Genomic DNA, 26,491 nt, shown 5'->3' on the forward strand with positions numbered 1-26,491 from the left:
TGCTTTTATCTGACATTTATCTCTCACTATAGGATTCCTGAGCAATGAGCAACTGAAATTGAGTGTGGTAACATTATTAATGTTACCATACTCAGGTCACTGAATATAAAGCTGTTACCGAGTGTAAAGAATATCCACATGGTATTTCAAAAAAGTATTCACTCTTACCTCTATTAAGCCATGTTGTAGCAAATATTAAGAAAGCAGTCTGTAGGCTGGATATTTTCCTTTTGTTCAGATTCACATTTTCAAAAGGTTAACAGTTTAGTCAAATTTACCACCCCAATAAAGTCCTTACTAAGTCTGATGAATTACATGGTACTCAGAATGCTTGCATATGAGAATAAAAATATCCGAAGGACAGAAATTAAATGTCAAGAGTTTCTTTCTATAATGAGACTTTTAAAAAAACTTACGACTGAATATGGAGAATATATTTGGAAATCATTAAGCACTTTGAACTCAGTATTATGAAGTTTTCAGAGATTTGTTATTGTAAACACTTAGCATAGTCTATTTTTTTTTTTTTTTTTGGCATTTCTTGGGCCACTCCTGTGGCATATGGAGGTTCCCAGGCTAGGGATAGAATCAGAGCTGTAGCCACCAGCCTACACCAGAGCCACAGCAACGTGGGATCCGAGCCACGTCCGCAACTTACACCACAGCTCACGGCAACACCAGATCCTTAACCCACTGAGCAAGGCCAGGGATGGAAACCACAACCTCATGGTTCCTAGTTGGATTCGTTAACCACTGAGCCACAACAGGAACTCCAGCATAGTCTATTTTGATACATAAATTTAAGTATAAAATTTAACTAAGTTCTTATACTCTCAAAGTTAGGATTCACATATCATCAATTTCTCTTTTGATTCAAAAATTCCTTCTGACCTCATTTGGGTCACCATTAGACCCTTTTACTTTGAGATATTTCAAATCGATTTACAATTGTTCCTCATACTGCTCCAAAACCCACCCTGTCAACCCCTGCCCATGGGAGTAATATAGCCCTGGTGTTTCCTCTCTTATATATTACAACAACTTAGGCGAACACTCTTACTGTTTATAAATTCATTTCACATTTCCTATAAATTGTAGAGCCTTCCACTTTTGATAACATACTAATTGGTCAGTGTCCTTCTTCACATGTTCTACATAACATTTTTGCCCTAAGTAATGTTATGATGAATAAAATCAACATCAGTTGTTCCTATAAACTATCACTGAGGCAAGTCTTCATTACTTATTATTTTAAAAGTTATTATATAAATGTGAACATTTATATCTGTTAAGCTTCATTGTCATCACCTACCTTATCCATGGTCCTTGCTGAGCTGACTCTGGGCCATGTTGTCCCAAGCTCTGATCACAAGTGATTGGACGGAATATGGTTCCACACCTATCTCTTCAAGAATAGTCATTTTACTGGCTATTCAGGAATGTGTTCCTTTGGTGACCTATATGAGAAAGATGAGAATTGCTGATTAGGCCAGTCATCTCAGGAATTAAAACAAAGACGGTATATCCAAAATAGTTACAGTTTTACTTCTTCCTTTCCAATTTAGATTCCTTTTATTTCTTTTTCTTCTCTGATTGCCATGACTAGGGCTTCCAAAACTATGTTGAATAGTAGTGGTGAGAGTGGAACATCCTTGTCTTGTTCCTGATCTCAGGGGGAGTTCTTTCATCTTTTCACCATTGAGAATGCTGTTAGCTCTGGGTTTGCCATATATGGCTTTTATTACATTGAGGTAGTTTCCCTCTATGCCCACTTTCTGAAGTGTTTTTATCAGAAATGGGTGTTGGATTTTGTCAAAGACTTTTTCTGCATCTATTGAGAGGATCATACAGATTTTATTCTTCAGTTAATTAATGTGGTGTATCACACTGATTGATTTGCAGATATTGAAGAATCCTTGCATCCCTGGGATAAATCCCACTTGATCATGAAGTACAATCCTTTTAATGTACCGTTAGATTCAGTTTGCTAATATTTTGTTGAGGATTTTTGCATCAATGTTCATCAGTGAAATTGGCCTGTAATTTTCTTTTTTTGTGTGGTGTCTTTGTCTGGTTTTGGTATCAGGGTGATGGTGGCCTCATAGAATGAATTTGGGAATGCTCCTTCCTCTGCAGTTTTTTGGAATAGTTTCAGAAGGATAGGTGTTAGCTCTTCTCTAAATGTTTCAAAGACAGTATATCACAGAGAGTAATATGTATACCAGTAGTGGCATACAAAATTATTTTATGTGATATATGCATGATTTAAGCAAAGAATATTAAACATGTTTATGTATTACTAAAAACACATAAAACCCACTATTTTATGGACAGTGATTGTTTAGACCAGGGTAAGAAAAAAGATCAATTTAAAGTTAGTTAAAAGGAAAAATTACTAAGTAAATAAAATAACTCTAATAAAAGAAAATGACTAGAACATATTTTGATCATAATTCCTCTGAGATCAGTTTTTATTTCAACATGCACCTAGCCACCCTTCCTAAGAATATACACATCCAAGTTTTATAATAATATATGCCATATTTCCTTTCAGTCACTGATAAATTGGGGAAAGAGTCCCCAATAGATCTCATAGATATAAAAAAGGAAACTACAAATCATTAGTGCCAATTTTCTAACAAATCAAGTCCCACTTTTTACATATCACCTAATGCAAAGCCTCTCCAATCTACCAGAGCCGAGTTACTAACTCTGGGTCTGTGCTCCCATAGCAGTTTATCTTAATGTCCCCTTTTTTTGGAGTTTTAGAATCATGTATATTTCGTTGACTTTCCATGAATATATGAGTATATATACATAATATCTAAGATGCAGTGCTATAAATTTTTAATCAAAAGATTGTAGTTGAAACTCTTACAAGTTATTTTTTTCATGCAAAGGTGACAAGTAATGGTAAAGACAAAAATATCAAAAGGCTTAGAAAGGTGACCTTTCTATGATAAAGAAAGAGGGAGAAAAGTGAAGAGATAAGGCTTAGGACAAGGCAGACATGGATTTGAAGTCCTGCTCTTCTACTTAGTAGCTAAGTGAAACTGAAGCATATCACTCATTATTACTGAGTCTCAACTTTCTTCTCTGTAAAATGGGAAACTGCCTGTAAAGTGCCAGGAATTATGTAAATCCATCCAATAACTGTGAACATTGTATTATCCTTATTTCTTCTTTCACAGCAAAAAAAAAATTGAAGCAAATGTTATTGAACTGAACTCAGTAAGGTTCGGCTGCTTACTTCTGGAAAGCCAATACTCAAGAGAAAAGTGTTGGTTGGAAAAGGATAGGTTGTTTTATAGAAGGCCGGAACCTGGGAAAAAGGTACACTTGTAAAACAAATTCAGAAGATTCTACTCAATCATGAAAAGTTTTTAAAGGAGATTCATTGGGTGGGGATGTGGGAGGGGTGGTGAGGTAACAGGGAGGTGTTCTAGGAGCTTGTGGTCAGCCTGAAGTTACCATCCACCACTGGGTGGGAGCCCTGGCTCCTAAAGAACTCAAAGTAGGGAGAAGGAGGTTACTTGAGGAAGAACCAGGACTCTATCCATTGGATGCACTATGTTTCTTGAGTGTTCCTACTTTCTTTCTACATTCCCTCCTTTCCCTGATAAGGAACTGTTTGAATCTGCCCTGGGGAACTCAGGGAAAATCAAGGAGGCGGAATGAAGACTATTTCCTGCAAACAAGAAATGAAGGTCATGGAAAGGATTTGTACTCAGCAGGGCCCCATGGGATCCTGCTCTGTTTCACAAAATTTTTAGAATAAACTTTCATATGATTCAGAAAAACTTTTGACAATCATTTTTATTTAAGTAAACCTGAAAAAAGTCTCAATCAGTGATATTTACTTTACGATGTAGCTTATGAAAGATGCAAAATTTAAAAATTCTTTATTTTACAGTTTCCTTTTGGATTCTTGTTAGTTTATTGATATTGAGGTCCTTATTTTTATTTCTAAATTTAAAAAATATATATGTGTATATATATGTGTGTGTGTATATATGTATATATATCTGAAACTATTTTAAAGCAGTCAATATATCTTGGTAAAAGTTTATTCCAATTAAAATGAGATTAGTTGATATAAAATGTTTTAACTCTAATTGACAGAGATTAGTTAATTACAATACTTTAATTCTAATTGGTAGAAATTACTTGTTACAAACTACTTATATGAGATGCTAAGGTACAAGATACCTAAGGTAATCTTCCTGCGTATTAATATAAAATTGGATAGTTTTACATATCCCTAATTAAACACAAATTTCCTCAGAGCATTTAGTCTAAGACATCTGAATAGAAATTGGTTGGCTTTTTGCTTTAATAATTTTAACCACTAGTATTTACCAATATGCAATTTCAAAAATTTAAAAACAGTGAAATCATTTATACTCAAATTCATTTATAGAGGGAAAATATGCAGCAATGGAATTTTCATTTGTGTTTCTTATAGGATAATGCCAAAAAGATTTGATAAGAGAATGACAGAGAGTAAAATACAGTATATACATTTTTTAATATGCAAGCACAACTGGATTTTTTCAGGCTTCCTTCTAATTAGATATTGTCACTAAGGTAGACAAGTTAAGTTTAGAGTGTGTCCTTCTGCAAAGTGGGAGTATGAAGTGAATGTGCAATTTCAGAGGAGTGTAATATAATTAGAAAACCCTTGGTGAATTGTTGACATAAGAAGAGACATTAAAAACCCAGTCATCGACCTTTTTAAAAATCAAATTCCATTAAACGGAAACCCTGAGAAAATCAGTGAACTCAGTCACACAGTAAAATAAGATTGAAATGGTCAATACTTTTTAGCCCCAGTGCTCAGCTATCTATGATTTGTTTTAGAAACAGTGACCCTGGTGGCAGGAAATTGAAAGCAAGATACTCCTACATATATTGTCCGTCACTATGTGTCATTTAATAAGCAATGGTTGCTGTACACTCAGAAAGCATGCTTGAGGATGGATGACTACTCAAGCAATGCAAGTGGCTTATGCTGTTACTGAATGTAAAAGAAAATCATTTTTTTTCATCCATGGCCACCTCTAACACATTATATACTTTATGTATTTAATTTGTTTATAAAGTATATTTCTTCATCTTAAAGTTCTTCAAAGACAATAATATTTAGAAGAGAATCAGGACAAAGTAAGTGCTCAATCAATATGTATTGAATAATATATGAAGGTGAGAATGAATGAAAGTAATAATTTATCTTTGAATCATACCTCTTAAACACAGGAAAGGCAGAGTAATAACTTTGGAGTTTCCAGGATTAATCAGACATGGACTCTTTCTTCAAAATGTATATGGTCCAGTAGAAGAAATTAATCATCTTTATAAGTAACTTTAACACAGTGTAGAGAATGCTGAGCACTTAAAGGTCAATGAGGTCAATTAGACACAAAAAAATAGACTGCATTCAGTTCATGAAATCAGACAAATTTCATAGAGGAGATGGCACTAGAAGTAGTTTTAAAAGATATCATTGTGGAGTTCCCGTCGTGGCACAGCGGTTAACGAATCCGAGTAGGAACCATGAGGTTGCGGGTTTGGTCCCTGCCCTTGCTCAGTGGGTTAACGATCTGGCGTTGCCATGAGCTGTGGTGTAGGTTGCAGACGCGGCTCGGATCCCGAGTTGCTGTGGCTCTGGCGTAGGCCGGTGGCTCCAGCTCCGATTCAACCCCTGGCCTGGGAACCTCCATATGCCGCGGGAGCGGCCCAAGAAATAGCAACAACAACAACAACAACAACAAAAGACAAAAAGACAAAAAATAATAATAATAATAATAATAATAAATAATTAGCTGGGATCTGCGTCGCTGTGGCTGTGGCGTAGGCTGGCAGCTGTAGCTCCAATTAGACCTGGGAACCTCCCTATGTCGAGGGTGCAGCCCTAAAAAAAAAAAAAAAAAAAAAGATATCGTTGTGGCTCAGTGGTTAATGAATCTGACTAGGAAACATGAGGTTGCGGGTTTGATCGCTGGCCTTGTTCAGTGGGTTGGGGATCAGCGTTGCCATGAGCTATGGTATAGGTCACAGACATGGCTCAGATCCCACACTGCTGTGGCTCTGGTGTAAGCCGACAAATACAGCTCCAATTAGACCCCTAGCCTGGGAACCTCCATATGCCACAGGAGTGGCCCTAGAAAAGGCAAAAAGACAAAAAAAAAAAAAAAAAAAAAACTAAAAATAAAATAAAAGATATGAGACAGTTCTCAAGACAGCAGAGAAGAAAGATCTTGAGCTCATCTCCTCCTATGGGTACACAAAAACTACAATACTTTACAGAAAAACTATTGATGAGAAAGACTGGAGCCTACTAGAAAAGATCTACAACCAAAGATAAAAAGAATAAACCACAACAATACGGGTAGGAGGGAGAGAGATGCAATAGAGTCAAGACCCATACCCCCTGGTAAGTGATCCCTAGAAGGGAGAAAAATTACAATATTCTCCATAGCCTGGGATATTAGGCCAGGAATATGAGTCCTCAGAACATTTGATTTTGAAGGCCAGCAGGGCTTACTTTGGGGATACCCAGAGGACTATGGGAAATAAAGACTCCACACTTTTAAAGAGCATACACAAAATCTCACATTCTCTGGGATCCAGGGAAGAAATAGCAATTTGAAAAGAGTCTGGACCAGACATACCTCCTAATCCTGGAGAGTGTCTTTGAGTAGTGGGAGGAAACTGGAGCTCACTCTGGGCACTTAGATACTGGAAACGGCCATTTTGGGGAGCACAGTCTACAGCATGGACTTTGGTCCTGGCCATTTTGGAATCCTCCCTCTACCTTATAGCCTCATGCACCAGCTCTGCCCCAACCCATCAGCCTATAGGCACAAATACTGAGACCGCCCCCATCAGGCCAAGCAAATAACTGGGAAACAGCGTCACTGACCAGCAGACAGGCTGTCATAAGACTTCCTGAGGCCAGAGTGGCCCACATGGCTCTGCCCACCAGAAGGCACAGAACCCAGTGCAGGCACTATATACAAGAACCTCAGGGCCCTGTAGTCAGAGACTCTGGGGCACAGTTCCATCCAACAGTGGGCAGGCACCAGATCCAAAAGGCCATAGACAAACTATTTCACACACCAGGTAGCCTCTAGCCTCAGGATCAGCTTCACACACCACTAAATGGATACCAACTCCAACACAACTTCAGCCCTACAGCCTGCTGTGACAGGACCCAGCCCATCTGCCAACAGGACAGTACCAGCTCTTGTGGTGGCTGAGCCCCAGACCCACCTACAAGCAGGATAATACAGGCTTCATAACATCCTGGACCTTGTAGTCAGCTGTGTAAGTAACCAGCCTCATCTACCAATAGTCTAAAACTAACTCTGGGACCACTGGGATATGCAGTGAGAACTCAGGACAGAGTTCTACCCACCAGTGCACCAATACTAGCCCAAAAACAAAGCTTCACCTGCCAGTGGGCTAGCACAAGACCTGATATCTTCTGGAATCCAACATCACCCATGAGTGAGCCATGAATAGCCCTGGGGCCCCCTGAGGTACAGCAGCCAGTTGCCTCATGACCTATGAATCAGTGGACAGCAACCTCCAAATAAGTCATAGCCTTGCAACCAACAAGGAAAGGGACCAGCCACACATATCTGACTATTCACAGTAGTCAGCCCATCACAAGAGAAGGATTCACACAAGAGGACTCATGCATATAGCTCTTGTGGCAACGGAGTGTGATGCTGAGAGGCATATAAATCTACAAAAGTTCACTTCTTCAAGGTTGGAAAACATAACCAACCTACCAAATACATAGAAATAAAAACAGCACAATGAGGTGACAGAGGACCTTATTATTCCAGACAAAGGAATAAGGTAAAACTCCAAAAGAAGAACTAAGTGAACTGGAGAGAGGCATTTACTCATGAAAGTATTCAAGGTAATAATCATAAAGATGACCAAACAACTTGGGAGAAGAATGGGTGCATAGAACAAGAAGTTATAAGTTTTTTAACAAAGAGTTGGAAAATATAAAGAACAACTAAACACAGATGAAGAATACAATAATGGAAAAATTTAAATATACTAGAACATATAAACAGACTAAATTATACACAGGAACATACCAGAAAGAAGGAATACAGAGTAGCAGAAATCCCCAAAGATGAAAGGAAGACAGAATAAAAAAATAAAAAGAAATAAAGACCATTTAGGAAATCTCTGAGACAACAAGCATACTAACATTCTCATTATATAGATCTCAGAAAGAATAGAAAGACAAAGGGGTAGAGAACTCACATGGAGACATAATAGCTGAAAATCTTCCTAACCTAGGACAGAAAACAGACATTCAAGTCCAAGAAGGACAGAGAGTTCAAAAAGGATCAACCCAAAGAGGACAACACAAAAACAAACGGTAATTAACAAGGCAAAAAGTAAAGATAAAAAGAATACCAAAAGCATCAGGGGAAACGCAGCAAGTTACAAACAAAGGAACTCCCATTAAGCTATCAGCTGGCTTCTCAGCAAAAATTCTTCAGGCAAGAAGGGTGGGGCACTGTATATTTAATATGATGAAAGGGAAAAAAATCAATAACCAGGAATACGCTACATGGCAAGGGTTTCATTCAGATTTAATGGCAAGATTAAAATATTTATAGATGGGCAAAAGAGTTCACTACCACCAGAACAACTGCACCAAAAAATGTTAAAAGGACTTCTTTAAGTAAAAAAAGAAAAGGTTAAAACTAGATACATGAAATTTGTGAAAAGTAAAATGTCATTGTTAAAGGCAAGTATATATAAAGGTAGTAAATCAACCATGTAAAAAGCTAGGGAGGTTAAAAGACAAAAGTAGTAAGGACAAAAGTAGTAAAATCATGTTTATATACAATAGGCACCTTAGGGATACACAAAACAAATAGATATAAAATATGTCAAAGATAGTAATTGTGAGGGGAGGAGAGTAAGTATGGAAGGTTGTTAAAATATATTTAAATTAAGAGGTGAGAAACTTAAAATAATCACACATATTTAGAGCTTGCCATATATAAACATCATGGCAACTACAAATTAAAAACCTATAATAGATACACACACACATATACACAAACACATACACAAAGTAATCTAAACATAAAAACTAAAGACAGATATCAAATTAAAAGAAAACAGAAGAATAAAGTGAAAAATAGTTACAGAACAACCCCCAAACAATTAACAAAATGGTTAAAAAGTACGTACATATCAATAACTACTTGTAATGTAATGGACTAAATGCTTTAATAAAAAGACATATTTTCTTAACGGATACAAATACAATACTCATATATATGCTGCCTACAAAAGACTCACTTCAAAGCTAAAGAAACAAACAAAATGAAAGTGAGGGGATGGAAAGAGGTGTTCTATGCAAAAGGAAATAAAAAGAAAGCTGGGCAGCAGTAAATATATAAGAAAATAGACTTTAAGAAGAAAATTACATAATGATCTAGATATAAACCCAACAAGAACATTTAACAATTTTAAATACATATATAACACATGTTATACGTATACATATAAATATATATACACACATATATATCCAACATAGAATCAGTTAAATGCATAAAGAAAATATTAATATACAAAAAAAGGTGAAATTGACAGTAACACAATAATAGTAGAGTACTTTAACACCCCACTTATATCAATGGATAAATCATCCAGATAGAAAATCAATAAGAAAACAGTGGCCTTAAAAGACACGTTAGACCAATATACTATTCCATCCAAAGTAGCAGCATACACATTCTTTTCAAGGGTACATTGTACATTTTCTAGAATAGATCAAAAGCTAAGCCATAAGACTAAGTAAATTTCAAAGTAGTAAAATCATGTTTATATACAATAGGCACCTTAGGGATACACAAAACAAATAGATATAAAATATGTCAAAGATAGTAATTGTGAGGGGAGGAGAGTAAGTATGGAAGGTTGTTAAAATATATTTAAATTAAGAGGTGAGAAACTTAAAATAATCACACATATTTAGAGCTTGCCATATATAAACATCATGGCAACTACAAATTAAAAACCTATAATAGATACACACACACATATACACAAACACATACACAAAGTAATCTAAACATAAAAACTAAAGACAGATATCAAATTAAAAGAAAACAGAAGAATAAAGTGAAAAATAGTTACAGAACAACCCCCAAACAATTAACAAAATGGTTAAAAAGTACGTACATATCAATAACTACTTGTAATGTAATGGACTAAATGCTTTAATAAAAAGACATATTTTCTTAACGGATACAAATACAATACTCATATATATGCTGCCTACAAAAGACTCACTTCAAAGCTAAAGAAACAAACAAAATGAAAGTGAGGGGATGGAAAGAGGTGTTCTATGCAAAAGGAAATAAAAAGAAAGCTGGGCAGCAGTAAATATATAAGAAAATAGACTTTAAGAAGAAAATTACATAATGATCTAGATATAAACCCAACAAGAACATTTAACAATTTTAAATACATATATAACACATGTTATACGTATACATATAAATATATATACACACATATATATCCAACATAGAATCAGTTAAATGCATAAAGAAAATATTAATATACAAAAAAAGGTGAAATTGACAGTAACACAATAATAGTAGAGTACTTTAACACCCCACTTATATCAATGGATAAATCATCCAGATAGAAAATCAATAAGAAAACAGTGGCCTTAAAAGACACGTTAGACCAATATACTATTCCATCCAAAGTAGCAGCATACACATTCTTTTCAAGGGTACATTGTACATTTTCTAGAATAGATCAAAAGCTAAGCCATAAGACTAAGTAAATTTCAAAAAGCTGAAATTATACCAATCATCTTTTCTGACCGTAGCACTTATGACTAGAAATCAAGTATAAGAAAAATCTTCAAAAACACAAACACATTGAGGCTATACAAGATGCTGATAGACAACCAGTGGGTCCCTGAAAACATCCAAAGAAGAAATAAAATAATATTTGGAGAAAAATAAAAGCAAATACACACTGATCCAAAATTTATGGGATAGAGCAAAATCAATCTTAAGAGGAAAGTTTACCACAATACAAGCTTGCCTCAGGAAATAAGAAATGTCTCAAATAAACAACCTCAACTTACACTTAAAGGAACTAGAAAAAGAACAGAGAAAACCCAAAGTTGGTAGAAGGTAAGAAATCATAAAGATCAGAGCAGAATAAATGAATTATAGATGTTAAAGAAAAAAGAAAGCAAAGAGAGAGATCAATGAAACTAAGAGCTAATTAAAATTTAAAATATAAACAAAACTAATAGACAATTAGCCAGACTTATCAAGAAAAAAGAGAGAGATGATCCAAATCAATATAATCAGAAATAAAAACCAAAAAGTTACAACTGATACCATGGAAATACAAAGGAACATAAGAAATTACTGTGAACAACCACATGCCAATAGAATGGACAACCTAGAAGAAAAAAATTTCTAAAAATGTATAACTTCCCAAGACTGCACCAAGAGGAGACAGAATGTATGAAGAGACTAAATATTACTAATGAAATTGAATCAGTAATTAAAAAAAACAAAAACAAACAAAAGTCCAGGACCAGATAGCTTTACAGGTGAACTCTACCAAATATTTAGAGAAGAGTTAACATCTATCCTTCTCTAACTATTCAAAAAAAAAAAAAAAAAAAAAAAAAAAAAAACTGCAGAGTAAAGAATGCACCTAAACTCATGCTATAACATCAGTATGACCCTGATACCACGACAAATGTTACTACAAATCACAGGTCAATATCACTGATGAACATAAATGGAAAAATCCGAAAGGAAATATTAGCAAACCAAATCCAACAATACATTGAAAAAATCAAATATCATGATCAGCTGGGATTTATCTTTGGGATAAAAGGATGATTCAACATCTATAAATCAATCAATGTGATATACCACATTAACAAACTGAAGAATAAAAATCATATGATCATCTCAAATGATGTAGAAAAAAACTTTAGACAAAATTCAACATCCAGATAGTGGGATCAAGATGATGAAGTAAGATGTGGTTCTCCCCTTCTCCCACAAACACATTTAAAAAAAAATCTGCATGTAGAATGATTCACACCAAACATCTACTGAAACACTGGCAAAAGAACTCAGACCTCCAAAAAGGGCAAGAAACTGTCCACATAAATGCATAGAAGAAAATGGAAAAAAGAGAGAGAGTCAGAGAAGAGAAGCAGGGGAATCAGGATGGGACCAGCATTCCTGAGAGGGAGCTGTGAAAGAGGGAAGAAATCCACATCCTAGGAGGCAACCTAAAAGAAGGCGACATCAGCCAGGAAGGTGAATTAGGGGGGACCTTAAGGCCTCAGAGAAAAGTACAGCAGCTGGACTCAGGAGGACAAAGCAGAGAGAGAGTTACAAAGACCATCAATATCAGTGCACAGGGCAACACCACCTAAGATACTCAGGTGGGGGCTGGGCACTGAGAGTCAGGCTACAGAGAATAAGAAAAACATAAGCAAAATGAAAAACACAGGAACCATTCCCAGTTAAAAGAAGAAGAGACTTCCCCAAATGGAACAAACAATGAAACTGACATCTGTAGCCTAATAGACAATAAGTTCAAAAAGGAGGTAATGAAAATATTGAAGGAATTGAGAATAGATATCAACAGTAACATGGATTACTTTAAAAAGGAAGTAGAAAAAATACGGAGGAATAAAAAAAAATTAGAAAATTCATTTGCAGACCTGAAAGCTGAGTTAAAGGCATTGAATAGCAGAATGAATACTGCAGAGGAACAAATAAAATAAGTGATTCAGAAGACAGAAAGATGGAAAGTACGCAAATAGGACAGTAGTCATAAAATAAAATTTTAAATAAAGAAAACAATACAAGAGCTCTATGTGGTAATATAAAACAGGCCAATTGGGATTTCAGGAGAAAGAAAAAGAAAGGGGGACTGAAAATATATTTGAAGAAATTATAGCTGAGAACTTCTTAAATCAAAAGCAAATGGCGAGCAAGATACAAGAAGCACAGAAATCCCCAAACAAGTTGAATCCAAACAGTCCTACGCTAAGATATATTATAATAAAAAAGACAAACGTTAAATATAAGGAGGGGATTCTAAAGGCAGCAAGAGAAAGACAAAGAATTACTTATGAGGGAACCCTCATAAGGCTATCAGCTGATTTCTCTACAGAAACACTATAGGCCAGAAGAGAGTGGCAAGATATGTTCAAAATTTAAAAGGGAAATATTTGCAGCCTAGAATACTCTGCTCAACAAGATTATCAATTAAAATAGGAGAAATAATTTCTTCAACAATGGGAAAGGGAGAAAATAATTGCAAATGATGGAACCAATAAGAGCTTAATCTCCAAAATATACAAACAAATCATACAACTTAACAACAAAAAAACAAACCCAATCAAAAAATGGGCAGAAGACCTAAACAGACATTTCCCCAAAGTCATACAGATGGTCAATAGTCACATGAAAAAATGCTCAACATCACTAATCATTAAAGAAATGCAAATCAAAACTACAAGGAGGTACCACCTCACGTGAGTGAGAATGACCATCATTAATAAGTTTATAAATTGGAGAAAAGGGAACCTTCCTGCACTGTTGGTGGGAAAGTAAATTGGTACAACCACTCTGCAGAATGGCACAGACATTCCTTAGAAAACTAAATATATAACTGCTGTATGATCCAACAATTCCACTTTTAGGCACATATCTGGACAGAATACACTTCAAAAAGATACATGCACTCTTACGTTTATAGCAGCACTAGTCACAATAACCAGCACATGGAAACAACATAAATGTCCATCAAGATAAATGTATTCAGAAGATGTGATACATATACACAGTTGAATATTACTCAGTCATAAAAAAATAATGAAATAATGCCATTTGCAGCAACATGGATGCAACTGAAGATTCTCAAAGTGAAGTAAGTCAGAAAGAGAAAGACAAATAACCATATTACATCACTTATATATGGAATCTAAAATGTGGCAGGAAGGAACCTATCTATAGGACAAAAACAGACTCACAGACATGGAGAACAGAACTGTGGTTGCCAAGGGGGAGAGGGAAGAAATGGGATGGCCTGGGAGTTTGGGGTTTGTAGATGCAAACTATTACATTTAGAATGTATAAGCAATGAGGTTCTCCTGTATAGCACAGGGAACTATATCCAATATCTTATAAAGAACGTGATGAAAGATAATATAAGAAAAAGAATGCATATATATGTATGTATTGATCACTTTTCTCTATAGCAGAAATCAACACAACACTGTAAATCACCTTTAATAAAAATTACTTTAAAAGAAAAAAATTCAACATACATCTGTGGTATGAAAAATATCAGAAAGTGGGATTAGAGAATGTACCTCAACATAATAAAGGTCATATATGATAAGACTATAGTTAACATCACATGCAACAGTGAAAAGCTGAATTCATTTCCTCCAAGATCAGAAATAATACAAAAATGACCACTCTTGCCACATTTATCAAACACAATATTGGAAGTCCTAGCTACAGCAATCAGAAGAGAAAATAAAATAAACGGAATCCAAATTGAAAAGGAAGAATTAAAACTGTCACAGATGTCATGAAAACATACATAGGAAATCCTGAAGATGTCACCAAAAAACTAATGTCTCATCAATGAATTCAGTAAATTTACAGGATACAAAATTAATATACAAAAATCTGTTACATTTCTACACACCAACAACAAACTATCAGAAAGAGAAATTAAGGAAACATCATTCACAATCACACCAAAAAGAATACCTAGGAATAAACCTACCTAAGTAGGTAAAAGATCTGTACTCAGAAAACTATAAGACACTAATGAAAGAAACTTAAGATGACATAAACAGATGGGAGGGTATACTATGATCACGGATTGGAAAAATTAATATTGTTAAAATGGCCATACTGCCCAAAGCAAGCTACAGATTGGATGTAATCATTATCAAAATACTAATGGGATTTTTCACAGAATAAGAGAAAATAATTTAAAAAATTTGTATCGAAACACAAAAGACCTGGATGGCCAAAATAGCCTTGAGAAAGAAAAACAGAGCTGGAGGCATAATGATTCCTGACTTCAGACTGTACTAAAAGCTACAGTTATGAAAACATTATATTCCTGAAAAAAGACATGTAGATCAGTCGAATAGAACAGAGAGTCCAGGAAGAAACTCACAATTTTATGGTCAATTAATCTATGAAAAAGCAGACAAGAATATACAATGGAGAAAAAAAATGGTATCTTCAATATTTGGTGCTAGCAAAACTGGACAGCTACATGTAAAAGAACAAAATTAGAACATTTGCTCACACCATATACAAAAATAAACTCAAAATGAACTAAAGACCTAAATGTAAGACTGGAAACCACTGAACTCCTAGAAGAAAACATAGGCAGAGCACTCTTTGACATAAATCATATTTTTTGATCTACCTTCTAAGGCAAATGAAAGAAAAGCAAAAATAAACAAATGTGATCTAACTAAACTTAAAAGCTTTTGCACAGCAAAGGAATCCATTGACAAAGTTAAAAGACAATCTACTAAGTGGGAGAAAATATTTGCAAATGATACGATTAATAGGAAGTTTATATCTAAAATTTATTAACAGCTCATGCTACCTAATACTAAAATAATATTAAAACAACTGGATTTAAAAATGGGCTAAAGATTTGAACAGACATTTTCCCAAAAAGATATACATATGGCCAAAAGATTCATAAAATATGCTCAATATCACTAATCATCAGATAAATGCAAGTCAAAACTACAGTGTGCTCTATCACCTCACACCTATCAGAATGTCACTATCAAAAAGAACACAAATAACAAATATTGGTGAGGATATGGAGAAAAGGAGAGCCTCATACACTATTGATGGGAGTGTAAATTGATGAAGCCACTGTGGAAAATAGTATGGAGGTTTCCCAAAAATGTAAAAATAGAACAACCATATGATTCAGTATTTCCACTCATGGGTATATATCCAAAGAAAATGAAAATTTGAATTTGAAAAGATACCTACACACCAATGTTCTCAGAATTATTTGCCATAGCCAAGATATGGAAGCAGCCTAAGTATTCACCAGCAGACGAATAAATAAAGAATATATATATATAATCTTATTAGCCCTAAGCCTTTTTCTTGCTTTGAATCCTTTCATAAACTCCTAATGTATTTACATTTCTTACAAAAACTTTACATTTTAGTTTCTTCTCTCCGCAATTTTTTTTGACATATGTAATTTTAAACCTTTAAAAGTACACATTTCACTTTTTAATTCTTTTTTTCCGGGCCACACCTGTGGCATATGGAAGTTCCCAGGCTAGGGGGAAAATCAGAGCTGTAGCTGCTGGACTACTCCAGAGCCACCACAACATCAGATCCAGCCGAGCTGGGTCTGCAAACTACACCGCAGCTCATGGCAATGCCAGATCCTTAACCCACTGAGCAGGGCCAGGATCAAACCCAAGTTCTCACGGATATTAGTTAGGTTCATTACCACTGAGCCAGGAACTCCTCACTTCTGTGATTATCTTATTTTTGCTGTTCTCTTCTTCCCCTTTTACATTTAATAATCTTATGGAAAAAGAAAAAACATTTTCATGCAGGTCAACAAGAAGGTCATTTGTGAAATCTCAAAATTAATACAAATAAACTTACAAAACATAAACAGACTCACAGACATAAAACAAACGTATGTCAACAAAGTGGATGGGAGGGGGAGGGGGAGGGGATAAATTAGAAGTATGGGTTTAACAGATGCACAGGACTATATATAAAATAGATAAACAACAAGGATTTACTTTACAGCACAGGGAAACATATTCAATACCTTGTAATAACTTACAATGGGAAATAATGTGAAAAAGAATATATATATATATATATATATATATATATATATATATATATAACTGAATAACTTTGCTGTACATCTGAAATTAGCATAATTTTGTAAATTAACTATAGTTCGATTAAAAAAATCTCAAATGCAAGATGGAAACATTAATAAAAGCCAACCCATACATAAATGTGGTAAGAAGCTTTCTCAGTTTCCTCACACCACAACCCCATCCCTATCCTTCACCCCTCCTCTCTGTCTATCATGTAACTTCCCATCTAGCAGGGAGGGATAGTGGTTCAAAAAATTAACCTATAAAATACTGAGGGACTCATGAGTTAATTCTACCAAATGTTACAAGCAACCAACCCACCTACCATACACACACAGACACATATAGAACCGTTACTTTTCTTGGGTTACATTACATCACACCATCCTTCCTTATTCTTACATGAGAAAAGTATGTCTCTGAGGCATGCTCTCTGATGCAGAAAGCCACTGCATACTTAAATGCCATAAGGCAGAAAAGGATACAATGAGAAGGATCATAATCAGTGAAAAGACCTAAAATTTCCTTTCTAAGGTGATGAACCCAATAGTTCTCAGCTCCTAACAGATATCTAGGGAAGGGGGAAAAGCAGGGAATTCCTCATCCAGATATGTCGCACTAACTTTAACTAGTATATTCTCTCAGTCCTTACCATTAGGACCAAGGAAAATCCCCCACAAAATAAAATAAAATAAAAAGACAAGTTTAATTTAATCAGAATTTAGTTCTTATGAGATTCCTCCACAGGCGCTACTCTATAACTCAGACCAGCACAGAGGTTAAAATAAGAGGAGAGCTGCCCAACTCAATGAGCCTATTAAGACTTCTAAGGCCATTTCTGAGTACCCGAGATAGTACAGAAAATTATTATGGGGAGCCTTGATTCCCTAAAGGTGACATAATAAAAATTTAGATGGAAGTCATTTTTGATTTTATGACATTTTGACCTGCTAGATCTCCTATTTAGTATCTTTTACCTCGTTGGGAAGCTTTAGTGGAGTTTCCCTAAATTATTGTACTTTTGCCTCAATTTCAAGATGTGATAGTTTCCTTTCAATTTTCTGGCAGAGAATTTGATCAACTTGCCACCATTACTTACTATTTTATTCTTATTTCTCCTTTAGTTTCTTCATCAGGAAGTCACACTCTAGCATAGACAAATTGGCCTAGAAGGAACTCACATTAACATGTAAAACCTGGATAGACAGGCCCTAACTTGGTTCAGAAATGCCACAATGTGGGAACAAACCTTCACTGCAGCTGAAAAGCTATTTAATGGGACCTAAATGGCAGCTCTGGAGATCTGGTAAATCTGAAAGATTTTGACCCACAATGACCAAGATCCTCTCCTGGCCCATAAAAGGCCTACTTAAAAGTAAGGTTCCTTGTATCTGGTATACCTGAGGCGATTCCTTTTTTTTTTTTTTTTTTTTTAAGCTGTTGAAATCTGAAAGGAAATTCACCCATTAATAGCTTTAGGACAATTGAGCAGGATATCACATAGCTCCCTAGGCTTCAAACCTTAAGATCAAATAATTGGAAGGACTCACAGGAATTTACGTAGACCAGACCTTAAGTTTTATAAAAGTTAGACTAAGGCATCTTTTCTCCCAAAATGTAAATGATATGAGAGTTCGAAGATTGATTTAAAAGGTAGATTTTGGAGTTCACGTTTGTGGCGCAGCGGAAACAAATCCAACTAGTGACCATGAGGTTGTGGGTTTGATCCCTGGACTCACTCAGTGGGTTAAGTTTCTGGCATTGCCATGAGCTGTGGGGTAGGTCACAGATGTGGCTCGGATCCTGCATTGGTGTGGCTGTGGCGTAGGCCAGCAGCTGCAGCTCCAATTCCACACCTAGACTGGAAACCTCCATATGCAGCAGGTGAGGCCCTGAAAAGCAAAAATAAATAAATAAATAAATAAATTCTAAAAAGGTAGATTTTAATAAATATAAATAGAGGAAGGAAGGGAGGGAGGGAAGGAAAAAGGCCCTAAAACTTTTCTGAGCATATTTCAATACAAAGATTTTTAATTTCTTCTTTACATTTTTGCTCACTTTAATTTTCTCCATTATAGTTTCCATAAGAAGCATATGATATTATCAGGTATTAATACAATACTTTGCATAATTTTACTTAGGTTTTATTTTGATATTTTTATATCTGTTTTATCCCTTTTTAATTCCACTTATTTTCCTCCTTCTCTGCCCTAATTTTCTTCCAACTTCCATTCCCTCTTTCAGAAAGCATTCATTTTCATCCTTGCTTGTGGCAGAAAGAAGATGAGCACCTCTCACTAAATCATGTTATTAGAAAAAACGGTTTGTAACATCCATTCCATACGTATTGCACCTCAAAATTATCTCCTTGGGTGGAGGGGAAGTAGTTTGACCACAGCGTTACTGATGGATGTGATGCCAGTATCGGGCTTAACAAGATTCACCAGCTCCTGACTTTTTCTGCCCTGAATACTCCCCAGTGTGTCTCACAGGTGCTACAGCCCTGTTGTGAAGACTCATTCAGTTCCATTCCCCAGGTCTCTCTGAAGATCACTCTGAAGCCAAAATGGGCCTGTGCCAGGCAGGAGGTTATTTCATGAAAATCAACCAGGATTTCTTTTATTTCCTTTCATCACTTGACTCCTAGTTAAGTCTCTGGTGGGAATTTTCAAGGTTACCATCTGATAACTATAACTCAAGAAGGACAATTGCACTCTGTAATTGGAGGCTTCATCTCAGCTTTAAATTGGAAATTTAACACAGAAAGTGTCTCAAAGTCAGAAGCAGAAAGTTGGGATGTGGGGAATCTCTTTCATTTACATACTCTCTCTCAACATATGGCAGTGTCTCTGCAGTCACTCTTAATTAAAAAATTAGGTGGTAGATATACAGAAGTATGAAGGCTTTCCTCTAAGCTCTTTTACATTATTCAACCTTTCCATATGTCCACCAAAGAAAAAAGTTAAAAAAAAAAAAAAAAGAAAAGAAAAGAAAAAAAAGGAGTAGGCCAGCAAAAGCCCAGAGACTGCAGAGGTCTGCTTTTCTTTACTTAATATCATATTAAAATTATATGAAGTTTTGTATAAAGTTTGAAATTTTATGGGACAATGATGATCTCATCTTACTGCACTGAAATCAGTATATATATATTTAGAACACATTAATTTTCAATCTATAATAATTTGCACATTGCTGAAATTATTTTCATTTAATTTGGTAAAACAAATTAGACTCCAAAAAATGTATATAAGAATGTATAATGAATTTATAAAATAAACCAGTTTCAATCATTTTTAGATATACTTTTAAATAACTATGTTAATTACAAATCTATAGCACCTCTACATACCAAGCATTCTCCTAGTATGGCTTATATCAATTGTACTAGACAATTAACAGCATTTCTAATAAAATACCCCTCAGTTGAACTGAATAATATTCACTGACTTACACTATTTTTTCTTCCCAATTAGGCTTCAAAGTTTTACTTGAAATTTATGGGGCTTTGTAACTCTATTTGATCTCTTCCAAAATTTTTGGAAAATTACCGTCACTAAAAATATTTATTCTGCTTAGTCTACTTTCCTCAATTCTTCAATCGCAAGTAAATATATATTAAACCTTCTCACTGTAAACTCTGGGTATCTTTATTTTGCTCTTTTTATATTTTGCTTCTTCAGTTTCCTTCTGGAGGGTTTCTTTTGACCTATTTTCTGATTCATGAATTCTTTCTTTATCTGTGTTTAATCTGCTCTTTAATCTATCCCAATTTTTTTTTCTTTTTTCATTTTTAAGTCTGCACATGTGGCATATGGAAGTTCCCAGGCTAGGGCCTACAGCACAGCCACAGCAATGCCAGATCCAAGCTGTACCTGCAACTTGCAGCAATGCCGGACCCCAACCCACTGAGCAAGGCCAGTAATTGCACCACATCAGATACTAATCGGGTTCTTAACCCACTGATCCACAATGAGAACTTCCATCTCCTGAATTCTTAACTTTGGTTATTGTATTTTTTCAGTTTTAGAATTTCTAATTAGTCTTTTCTTTAAAATCACAATATTATGGAGTTCCTATTATGGCGCAGTGGAAACAAATCTGACTAGGAACCACGAAGTTGCAGGTTGAGGTATGGCTCAGTGGGCTAAGGATCCAGCATTACCGTGAGCTGTGGTGTAGGTCACAGACGTGGCTCGGATCTGATGTTGCTGTGGGTCTGACGTAGGCTGGCGGCAATAACTCCATTTAGACCCTCGCCTGGGAACCTCCATATGCTGCTGGTGTGGCCCTAGAAGGACAAAAGACAAAAAAAAAAAAAAAAAAAAAATAGCTTTTACTTCTATGGGCATAGGCAACATAATATTTTTCCCCAATATGAGCATAATATTTCCACTCTGACACACCTATGGGTCTTTGTCATTATCTGCTATTTGCAGTGGTACCTTTTCATGTTGCCTTCTCTCCTTGTGCCTCCTGTTATCTTTGTTGCCAGACATAGCATTTGAAAACTTCAGCTGAAATAATTTGAGGCTTAATATGATGTTATTATCTTCCAGAAAGAATTTTCATTTACTTTTACAGGTGCACTTCAAGATTTCCAGTTTTCCGTGTTCTAGTTTTCCAGGTTCACCTTCATCCAATTTTCCTGGGCCACATAAGTGACTTGACAGTGGATTGCAGTCTGTTCTAAGACTATTTTACTTCTGACTCATCTTCTCCTTAGATTTGGTTCTCAAATTTAAATCATGACACTTAAACAGAGACCTCACCTTTAGCAAGCTCTGGACTCCAACTTTTGTCCCCAAAGTGCTGAAACTCTGTCAAAGACCTGAGCAGCTCCTCTGGATTCGCAAATGATCCTCAGCCAAGGAAGTGTCAAATTCCAGGCTTAACTCTCTAAATTCTTTCTTCTCTTACATCTTAGTCCAGTTATTCCTCTGTATCTTGTTAACTAACTGATGCTTTTAAAAAAACTTTTTTAAAAAAAATCATCTATATTCTTAAATTATAAGCAGCAAGACAGTTAGAATTTCTCAGTTTGATACTATCATAAACTGCAGTGCTTTTGTAATTACTCTTAACCAGGGAGTTTTTAGAACAGAACAAATGACTGTACTGATATGCATTTGTACTGATATGCATTTGTTATAGTTTTCACTGGGAATGAGGGCAAAGTAGATCCAAGAGGAAATTTTTCCATCAATCCCAAATGTGTCCCATTTATCCTCACAGGTAAATGACCAAATAGCTCTCTGAAATGATTTCCCTATATTCCGAAACTGGATTTATAGAATAGTCTATCTTCAGGAGGGCATAAATAAAGTAAAATTACCAGTTTGTATGTTAGAAACCACAAAGAGGACAAGAGCAATGTCCTAACAAGACCTATATATCAAGAAACATAATAGCTTGAAAATGTTTGTGAATATGACAAAACTACTATAATCAAATCCAGATGATTTTCATGATTACTAGCAATAGAAAATTTTGCCTTTAGTACATATATGTACAAAGGAGAAAGTGGAAGATGGGTGAGTAGAATAATAAGAACTTGACACATAGCATTTGAGCCCTCGATTTGATGCAACTATGAAAGACTCTCAGGCAATTAATTGTTCAGAACAAGCAAAGAGTAAACAGGAGTGAAATTTAGTGTCCAATTACTGACTTCACCTGGCAGAATTAATATGCCTAAATTCTAAATATTAGGAAATTGGACAGAGTTGTTTTTTTTTTCTCCCTAAGGAAGGGACAAATAGGAAAGTAAGTGACAGTGTAAGTCCTACGAAAGTCAGATCAGGGAGATCTGAGAGCACCTACAATATTTAGAAAATAAATAAATCCATATATTTAACAAATAACAGCTGTGTGCAGGTCACTGTATTCAGCACCGAAATATTGGTTAAAATATTGGAAAAAATCCAATTATTCATAAAATATTTACTGATGGTCTGTTTTATACCTAGCAATTGATATATAACTAATGGGTCAAACAGTAAAGTCCCTCCCCCAACCCCAAGCACTCACTTTCTTGCAGGGGGAGCTAGGAAAAATGAAATTATTATAACAAATGTATATATTATGAGTGTGTTTGAATTAAAGTAATAAGGATCTGGAACTAGACCTGTGTCATGGAAAAAGTAACATTTTAAAAAATATTTCTATTTGGTAATGTTACATTTTCTAATAGCCAAACAGATTTTTTTTTTTTTTTTTTGGCCTAGCCCAAGGCATATTGAGTTCCCAGGCCAGCAATCGAAACCGTGCTGCTGCAGCAACCCAAGCTGCTACAGTGACAACACCGGATCTTTAACCTGTTGAGTGAGCAGAGAACTCCCTAAAAAAGTAACATTTAGACAGTGGAGCAGGGGCCCCCAGCAGAGAGCCATGAAAGTATCCAGGAGTATTCTGAGCAGAGGCAACTGTCCCCTAGCTAAGATGCTCTTAATATGGGAATCTGTCTGACACATCAGAGAAATGTAAAGGGAATGAGTGTGGCTGGAATGGAGTATACAAAGACTTAGCAGAACATAACATCATAAAGGTTATAGACATCTAAACGTATAAAGCTTTGTAGGCTGTGAACCTGAATGAAATGGAGCACTATTGTTAGATTTTAAGCAGAAGAGTAACATCTCATATTTTAACACGATTAATCTAACTGGTAGATGAAGAAATATTGCTAGGACAAGGGAAGAAGAAGCAGAGACACCTGTTAGGAATCCAGGTGAGAGATGATGGTAAAATGAAGTAGCTGAGTAAGTTACTGGAAGAGTAATTTTATAATCCACCTTTATTTTCTGCCTCTAGGTAGGAATACAGGAATCCCCACATTCCACCACACATATCCCTCCCTACCTAAGCATAAGTTTACACAGAAGCTTCCTAAATTAAGGTAGTTTGATACAATCTATTCATGCCTAGATTCTGAAATTAAGATGTTTATTAAAGGTCGATTGCTTGAGAATGGTGGCTACCACACATTATGACTCAATTTTCATTTACTGGATAGTTAAATTTCTTGGCAATTTTAAACCTGCATTACAAATGAAAGTTTTAGAGGTTCATTTAGAATGGATAGGTAATGAGGTCCCACTGTATAGCACAGGGAACTATATCCAATGTCTTGTGATAGAACATGATGGAATATGAGAAAAATCATGTACATATATATGACTAGATCACTTTGCTGTATAGCAGGAATTGACACATTATAAATCAACTGTAATTCAAAAAAATTTTTAAATACATTATTGTGAGTTACATTGTATGATTTTTTTGTGTGTTTACCTATCTAAAAAAAAAACTCCCTTAACCCTAATTATCTCATCAGATACAACCCCTATCTCTTTCAACTCCAAATTTATTGAGTTAATTTTCTTCCTGCAAACATCCTTTTCCTCTGATCCATTCTCTCATTTTTTTTTTTTATTTTTTCTTTTTATTTATTTATTTACTTATTTGCTTTTTAGGAGCCACACACATGGCATATGGAAGTTCCCAGGCTAGGGATAAAATCAGAGCTGCAGCTGCCAGCCTACGCCACAGCCACAGCAATGCAAGACCTGAGCCGTATCTATGACTTACACCAAAGCTCAGGGCAACACCAGATCTTTAACCCACTGAGCGAGGCCAGGGACCAGAGCCGTGTCCTCATGGATACTAGCCAGGTTTGTTACCACTGAGCCACAACAAGGAACTCCTGATCTATTCTCTTTCCACTTCCACTCTGATTTTTCATTTCTCCTTATCACATAATGAAAATCCTTCTTGTAAGAGCATCATTGAGAGTATGCCTCTGCCCTCACTTTACCAGTCTCTCATTTGGCACAGCTGACTACTTCCTCACTTTAAAAATGCCTTATTCTGAGAAGTCCTCTTGTGGAGGAGCAGGCTAAGGATCCCGCATTGTCACTGAAACAGATTGGGTTGGTGCTTTTGTGTGGGCTTGATCCCAGGCCTGGGAATTTCTATATTCCACAGGTGTGGCCAAAATAAAATAAAATACCTTATTCTGGATTTTCATATTCACTGATTTCTTCTACATCACTGGATGCTACTTTTCAATTTCTTTTGCTCGGCATTTAACCCAATTATCTTTTCCACATTCTTCCTGTGCGATCTTCTCTAACTCCACACCATTTTTAACACATTATCTATCCAACAATGACTCCTATCTCTTTGCAGGTGTTCCACTGCCACAGATCCAACAGCCAACTTGACACCTTTACTCGAACATTCATTACGTACTATGAAATTTATTAAATAAGCATCCTGCAGTATTTCCATAAATCCGTCTTGCCTGTCATCTTAAGAGACAACACTACAATCTGAACAATCATGTTAAAATATTAAAGTACACATTATGCTTAACTGTGCTTTTTTATTCACACCCATATCCATTCTCATGAGCAAATTCTTTAGCCCTACTTTTCCAAACCTAAACATTACCATCTTCAACACCACCATCTTCTTCCAATCTCACCAAGATTAACCCATTAAGCACGAACTGGTCTTTCTTAGCATCTCCTTTGTCCCATATTCATAATACCCACAGTAACTCTGTGATATTTTTTTTCTTAAATTATTCATTTATAGGAAAGTAATACAATTACAGAAATGTTTGTTTTGTGTTGAATAAATAAAATGTCTACTATAGAAGTCAATTTGATTATTCTGCCCTCATGGAGGAGGCCTACTGTGAGGTAGCCATATGTAGTTTAACCATTGTATGAGGTTTGCATTTCTTCCAAAGCAGAAGCTATGCATAAAATCAGATTTACACATGGGTTATTTCTTTAAGCACAAGAAAACTGAAGACAATATTAAGCAAAGGTGTTCTTCAGAAAAGACACAGAGGTTGAGAGATAGTTACAGCAGAATGAGAAAAAAGAAAATGATAAAGTATGCAGTAAGCACAGTGAATGTTCAACAACTATTTGTTGTTGTTTATGATGAAAAGGCTTTGCAATGGAATCAATGCAATGCCTGGTACTGGCATTTTTTTTCTCATTTTTACAGAGTTGACAGAAATAAAGGAGACATAGAAAGGAAAGTTTGCATGGATTCTGTTCAGCTGAAGAGGGTAGATGGACATCTCTTTAGAAAAATGACAACAGCCCTGGTCATCCATCTTACAAATGTGTATCATTAATCCAACAGAGACAGTGAGAAAGAGCATGAATCAAACCAAAACTGAGTTAAAGTAGAAATGGTGCTGAGCTGGGAGTTACAGAATCTGAGTATTAGAGACAAATTTCTTATTAATGGGCAGTGTAACCTTGAGCAAGTCTTTAAGCTTCTAGCTGTTTATAAGGTAGGACTACATCAACTTTAAGGTACTTCTACTTTGTATTCTTCTAGAATTTATAATTCTAACACTGCTACTGGAAAGACAACAGATGCTATCGTGATTATAGAAGATTAGTAGAATTATTTTCATATATTAAGAAGCCACAATGCCTTTAGATAGGTCTAAAGGATAAATGTCTTTAGGTGGGTGTCTAAAAG

General features: G+C 35.5%; 1 long non-coding RNA gene across 1 annotated transcript in view; it reads right to left on the reverse strand.

The window, feature by feature from the left end:
- LOC110260035 overlaps positions 961 to 26,491 on the reverse strand; it is a 162,047-nt gene continuing 136,516 nt past the window's right edge. The window contains exon 3 of the long non-coding RNA XR_002342784.1: positions 961 to 1,457. This is a non-coding gene — a long non-coding RNA (uncharacterized LOC110260035). The remainder of the gene's footprint in view (positions 1,458 to 26,491) is intronic.

The sequence above is a fragment of the Sus scrofa genome, chromosome 3 (genome assembly GCF_000003025.6).
Source record: "Sus scrofa isolate TJ Tabasco breed Duroc chromosome 3, Sscrofa11.1, whole genome shotgun sequence".
In the NCBI taxonomy this organism is placed as follows: domain Eukaryota; kingdom Metazoa; phylum Chordata; class Mammalia; order Artiodactyla; family Suidae; genus Sus; species Sus scrofa.